This window comes from Gallus gallus, chromosome 20 (genome assembly GCF_016699485.2).
Source record: "Gallus gallus isolate bGalGal1 chromosome 20, bGalGal1.mat.broiler.GRCg7b, whole genome shotgun sequence".
NCBI lineage: Eukaryota > Metazoa > Chordata > Aves > Galliformes > Phasianidae > Gallus > Gallus gallus.
Genome location: NC_052551.1, coordinates 11,688,242 through 11,695,185, shown reverse-complemented (window position 1 = coordinate 11,695,185; position 6,944 = coordinate 11,688,242). Strand labels below are relative to the sequence as shown.

General features: G+C 38.9%; 1 long non-coding RNA gene across 4 annotated transcripts; it reads left to right on the top strand.

Annotated features, from left to right (window-relative positions):
* Positions 1-2,728: 2,728 nt before the first annotated feature.
* Positions 2,729-6,700, top strand: LOC107054844. Of its 4 annotated transcripts, XR_005841310.1 has the most exons (5): positions 2,734-3,099; positions 3,197-3,251; positions 4,328-4,422; positions 4,882-5,057; positions 6,246-6,700. It is a non-coding gene; the product is annotated as an uncharacterized LOC107054844 (long non-coding RNA). The 4 variants fall into 4 exon arrangements; XR_005841309.1 differs by having other exon boundaries at positions 2,729-3,099; positions 4,328-5,057; XR_001469612.3 differs by having other exon boundaries at positions 2,731-3,099; positions 4,882-6,700.
* Positions 6,701-6,944: the final 244 nt, after the last annotated feature.

The following is a 6,944-nucleotide window of genomic DNA, read 5'->3' as shown; positions in this document are numbered from 1 at the left end:
TAACGAGGAGCCTCCTTCATTCTGTGTCCTCCTACAATTGCATAAGACTGTGGGAGGCACTGGCAAAGGTCTGGCAGAGAAGAGCAGAGAAAAAACATCTTTTAAAGAGCCTTTGCAAAATTCCTTGGATGACACATAACCTACACAGGCTGGCCCATGCACGCTCAAGTCTGCCTCTTAAGAATAATGTGCCCTCAATGACTGTTACTGATGCTACCACAGAGACTGCCTAGACACCCCTCTTCACAATGATCTTTCTGTATCATTACAGGATGCAGTGGGAGCATCTGGGAAATTATCCCAGCTTCCTTCTTGGATGGACTTTCTGCCCTCATGCATGGGAGGTTCATAACCAGAACATTCAGTTGAGTTGCTCGTATCATTTGTCGTCTGTGGCTCTCACAGCATACTTTGGGCAGCTGGTAAATCCACCAGCATGGAGACCTACAGGCAGTGCAGTCCAATGGTAATGCTAGCAGAAGCGTAGTTACCATTTTTGGAACCCAAGATTCGTAAAGGATTAAATGAAGGTGCTGCTACATATCAGTTCTGCTAAATCAGTACAAAGGGCTGTAGGAAAGCCTTTAAATAAATCTAAAATTAGAGTATATAATTTCAGTTGAATTTATTGGGAACAAACCAATGCTAGCCTAAAATAAGTCTCTGTTAAACCACTGTATGACATTAAACTAATTTAATTAAAACAGGTTGCAAACTAATTTAACATATGGTTGTGGCCCATGTAAAAAAGTAATCTGTAAATATCACTGACAGCTAAGGAGCACTTACTATGGGACTGTAAAGACAGATACTTTTGAAAATTAGATGTGTTCATATAGGCTTCACATTTTGTATTCTGGTTTCAACCCAGATGCAAAAAGGATCACTTTAATATTGCTCTGTACAAATCTATGGCTTTTTCATTATTTCTACAAGTTTTCTGGAAATTTTGCTCAATAAGTTGTTCCAAGACTGCATATACAACAACAAAACAATTTGACTTCAATAGTAAAATTGTACTTTGCAGACCAGGATCAAAGCAAGGACAAATAGCCCATAAAGAGTCTAAAGCAGAACGAGATATCAATCACCAAAGCCAGCAGCTCAAATGTGAGGGATCTGCCCAGCTCCAGGCTCCCATCTGTCCTCAAGAATCTCAGAGAGGGGCAGGAAAACTATGGCAGGAACATCAGAAAGCAAATCATTTAGGCAGCAAAATCTAAAACTGAAATGAACATAAATGTTAAAAGTTTCTTGAACATGAGGAGCTTTTGTCTGTCTTGTCTGAGGCAGCTAAGTACCTAATGGTGTGCGATAAAAGCAAAGTTAGGCAATTATTTTCCCCTGTTCTGCAATCTGTGTAAAAGCATGTGGGTAAACGTCATGTCTGGTTGCAAGTATCATGCTTTAAGGTCTGGAAATTTACATTCTTAGAGCCCAGACAGACATGAATTGACAAGCACTAGCCATTCCTGGAGCAAATGTCAGATTCAGAGAGCCCTTCTCTTCAGATAAGTGCCCCAGTTTTCCATGCACATGCGCAAACCAAGTCTCGATGCTCAACAAGACAAAAATCAAAGCATCTACAGAATCTCCAAAGACTATTTTCTCCTCTTTCTGGCTGCTGGTCTGGAAAGCCAGCTGAGACAACTCCTTAAAAAATTTCAGGAATTGAATCACGTATCAGTTTTCATGACAAGCAAGCCAAAAAAACCCAACCTGTCATAAAACCAGCCTACAGTAATATTGCTAAGTCTTACAAGAACAACATACTAAAATGCAGGAGTGATTTATCTGAGAGTGTCAGTATCTTCTCCAGATAATATTTACTTGCTGAATTTGGTTGTAGCTTGAGCTAACTTGTCCTATTTCATCTCTCATCAATCCAGAATTATGGTCCAGTCTTCAAAGGCAGAAAACACAGTAAGAGAAAAAAAGGAATTCCCCATTAAACAACAAAGGCCAGAAGAAACTGATTCTTTTTTTTTCTTTTCTATTTCTGCAAATCCTTTTAACCAAATGGATAAAGCAGTCTAAAATATTAATTATAATCAGAATTACTTCCAGTATTTTGAAATATTTTGAAAGTTAAATTTAAATGCTGAGGTTTTTTGGCTAAGAAATCTCAAATTGGTTTAACTTCCTTCTCAGGATCTGTTTGCATTGTACCCAGGACAATCTTATCTCTCTAACCGTATTCAGTGTATCTTTTTTTACCTCACACTAACCAGGTAATTATCTTACACATTCTTGTTTCTGAGAACTAATAAAATAAAAGGTTTGCTTCCTACTAACCCACCCACTCAGAAGCAATGTCTTCTCATGTTTTGCTTGAGAAAGCAATGTGGTCCTTTCAAACAGTCTGATTTGACATTTCAAATAGATGAAAAGTCATATCAGAAAGATATCTGTTGAGTGACAACATAAGTACTTATTTAATAAGTGTATTAAATACATATGCATGGCTATATACTGTACATGCGAGGTTTTAAATATATACCCTAGTTAACTGCCATATGGATATGTTGTTGTGGAAAAAAATATTTATAAAATGTTTTTTCCAAATGTTTAATCTACAGCAGATGCGCCTTGCATTCATCTGTTTGGCTTGGCATTCACTACAGGGAGATCTTATTAATCATACAGACCTCCTGTAGCAGAGGAAACAGAGGCTATTATAGGATTCATCTGTTTATGACTAAACAGAAAAAAAGGATCTTCATCAAATGAGAGATCCCTCTCTGAAAGGGGGTATGTAGAAGGCTGTGAGGAAGCCACATGCTGTTTTTCATCTCCCAGCATTGTACCCTTACTCCTCCTCTTTATATTGAAGTAACACAGTGAAACATGCTGTGTGTATCTGGGGGAGGAGAGGAAAACAGAGAAGTTGCAACTATGGGGATGGATTTGGAGCAATCCAGATTTCATTTGCCCCCTTTCCACAAGAAGGTTGTGGAAGCTGTGCTCCTGACCCATTTGTTCTTCCATTACGCTGTAATGTTTGGAAAAATACACAGCAGGATTTATGGAAAGTGCTTCAAAGCCTAATTTTCCTCTCCAAATCTCCAGCAGGTATCTCTCCGAGCTCCGCTTCACATGGTGAGTCAGTGCCAACGTTAACAAAAAATCTCTTTTGATTTTACTGCCTCCCATAACTGTGTTATTCATCTGTCTCACTAATTCTCTGTCCTGACAGAGGAGTACGTGCAGCTGACCTCCTGAACTGGGCATGGAAGAAGCAGAGAAAGCCAGTAAGGAAAAAGAATTAGTTAGGTTCTGTGGAGTAGAGAACATCATCCTAAGCATGTCAGCTGATGGAAACCAAATAGGAGACAGCAGAACTCAGGCATTCGAAGGGTCTGCTTTGAAACAAAGGAAGACATCTTAGCATCCCTCTCTACCTGTCTTCATAAATTATGTGTGCTAATGACACGCTATTAGAATTACGGATCTCGTTTGTAACAGATCATGTATAGAACAAATTGCCTCTTATCCTGATTCCAAACTGGGCACCGACAGCTCACCTTGTAGCGGTTGTGACTGCAGGGCCATCTAAAGACCAAGTTATTCAGGCTCACAAGCACATGCATATCTGGGATTGACATCTTCATTGCAAAGATGGAACTAAAATAAATTCAGAGGAAAAAGATGCAGATATTTAATTTCCAACAGTAGTGTCCAAATCAGGAGAGGAACTGTGGTGGTCTTTAGTGAGTGTGATGAGCATTATCCACTCTTTAAGTAACATGTTGGCTCAGTATTTTCACTTTGTCACACTTTGTAACAGCTGGATTTCTAACTGAGGCAGTGCATCATCCCATCATGGCCTGACCTGATGTCTCCACCTCACAGCAGAATAATTCTATACAAAAGAGTTATTTTGCAGATTCTGTTCACTCTTTAATTTTAGTGCAAGATCTCCTGCCCTGTTTTGCCAATTGACCATGAAAGCCACATGTTATGAATTTCATTTCCTGACTGGATAAAAATGTGACAGATTGAGGATGACATATGCTCACATCAGCTCTTCAGAGTGGAAAATAAAATGTCTGCTTACAAACTTTTGGAACAGGAAAAGGGTTAGGATTGATTTGGAAGCTAAGCAAACCCTTATCTGTTCTTCTGATTCAGAACTAGAGGCCAGGTTTGCCAGGGCTGTGGGAGCTCTCTGTGTTCCAACAGGTCATTAAAGTTGAACTGCCTTATTTTTCTGCTTAAAAAGGAAAGGGTTGTGAACATGTTTGACAGTTAAGGACATTTGTTCAGCATCTTCTTCATTTTACAAAGTCCCACGTCCTCACTGCACTTTTCCCTGTTCCCATCACAGAATCTCTCTCTGTTGTGCTCAGGCCTTGGAATCACCCAAGGTCACTACTGCAAAACACAGCGTGCCCTGAGGACCTCCCCAGCCTTTCTGCACAGGTGACCTAACAGGAAAGCTAAGTGGAACTTTGGGTTGGTGGTGATATGCAGGCCAACCCAAAGACAACTGAATCTGACTCATTTCCTTTATCATTACCTTTTTAACCCTTTAAAGATCAGCCTTTGTAACCAATAAAATTGATCATGCATGCCTTCACTGTTCAGACTTGCTGTGTATTCAGCAGCTGTTTTCTAACTTACAGTATCTCTTGTGTTTTGTCCCTGAATTCCATGCAGTCTGTGACTCCCATATGGACAAACTTGTCTGTCCTTGATATGAAATTTGGTCTCAGCTTTGGCAGTTTGCAAGTCTACACTACAGCATATCTTTAAAAAGGAAAACCAGCAGCTGCAACTAACCAGAACGTTCTGCATCACCTTCAACTACTGTAGCCCTTTTGATACTGATAGCAGAGAGTTTTTTAATAACTATCTCTATTTACCCGCATGTTCTTTGAGGTGTGAGCTGGCTCATGATGATGACAGTATCCACTGAGGACCAGAAAGCTATAAACAGTACTATAAACTCAAAGATGTGTGTATAGCACCAGAGGTAAAGCATTCCCATACTGACGTGGAATCTAATTCCAGCCAATGATTTGTAACAATCATGAACTTAACCTGGAAGGAGACAGGTAAGCAGTCATGTGAGGTAAATGGGCTTTGTCTCCCCAAAGCCTTCTCTCTTGAAATGATTTCCTCATTAATGCACTCCTTCCTAAATTCTACTTTAGCTCTCATTTGCATTTTTGAGTTCTTAAGGCTGTTTTCAGATGTACTGTATACACGCCAAAGGCCATGTAAATGCAGGCTCTACTCTGAGCTCAGTGAACTTCAGCCAATTTATTCTAGTTGAGTAACTGTCCAGGTGAATCCAGATTTCTTTACTCATTTTTCAGCAGAATAAACTGTAATCAGCCTCTCTGTAAATATGCATCTTATATACCCAATATTAACTAGATCTAATCAGCTTAATTATGTGGTTAATAATAATTCAAGTTCATGCAGCATAATCTTCTATTTAAAGTGGGTACAATATTTTACAGTATCTGAAAAATGGCTTGGCTTAATAAACAGATGGAAGAAAAATATCTTTAAAAAGAGAATTAAAGGACAACTCTTGAATGCAGATTGCAGCATTACCCAAAGAACATTCACACACAAATCCTTCTTCCAGAGAAGTGCTGCACAACAGGCGTTCACCAACAAAAGGATTTTCAATACTATTTGAAATCCTGTTCTGGCTTCTACAGTGCAAATCTGTCTCCTCATCTGCAGGAGAGCTCAAAAACAGTACAGTTGTGTTCTACTGTGCAAGTGCCAACCCTACGGCAGTGCCAATTCTGTACTGTATAAACCGTTTTGTATCTCTATTTCTACCTGCTATCTCTTTTGCCTCACTGGTACAAACAAATGTTGTTTTGGTGCAAGGCACTGCAGAATGAGTCTGGATGCATTGGCATACTTCTGAGTTCACTTCCTGAACCGTATTAATATCTAATAATTAAAAACCGTTTTCAAATACTTAAAATTCATGTTTCACTAAAGATGGTTATACCCAACACCCACATTTTGACCACTTTTGGTTTATAATTATCCTTTTCTAATTCTTCCATATTTACTTATTGTAACTCTATATATCATATACAGCATTTAATGCTATATTTTAAACTGCAGACAGCAAATCAAAATGCTTCAGCTCTGTTTTTCATGGTTCAGACATGTCTGAAATATAATGAGAGCAGGGATTTGTCTGCCCTGATTTAATTACTACAATCCAGATAACTCTGTCAATCAATTTTTCTCCTTGTGACTCCTGGCAGGGTGAAAAATGCCTTCATTATAAGGACTGATCATTAGTGGATGTGAAGTTGAGAAGATGATGAAGATGAGTTGTTGGGTCTGGCAGAGAATTGACCCATCAGTGTCATTAAGTGAACTGCGGCAAGCCCAGCAATTCCCATGGGGCAAATCATTGAATTCCTCAGGAGCAAAGGTCTGTGTCTGTCTATACCAAAGCACTTTGAAATGTACACACATGCAGTTTGCAGTAGTCTGATGGATAACTAAACAATTACACAGGCAGTAACTGATTTGTCCTTCTCTTTTCATGAAAGAAACAACCTTTAAGGTACTGTGTTTTAGTTTCCTTTCTATGTGACGGTTTAAATAACGTTTATATCCACTGCCCTTTCAACTCTGTATTACCAAAGTTCAGCTCCAAGCTGCATCCACCTCCCAACACACAAAAGCTCTGTATTAAAAATGTTAATTGCAATTCTGAGTTCTTTTCCTTCTAAATACTGAACGACAAGACCGGCTCTCTGAGCTCTAAGGAATTTGTAATCAATGTTTTTCACATAGCTGTAAAAACACCTTCCTGTAGAGCAGCCTCAGTGACAAGCAACTGAATGAAAAACGAGCACTGTATGTTCAATGTTTTTTTCTAAACTATGCTTTAATTGCAAACGGTAATTTTACGTAATTGACCTATTAATCATAAAATAAAATTTAAAAAAGGA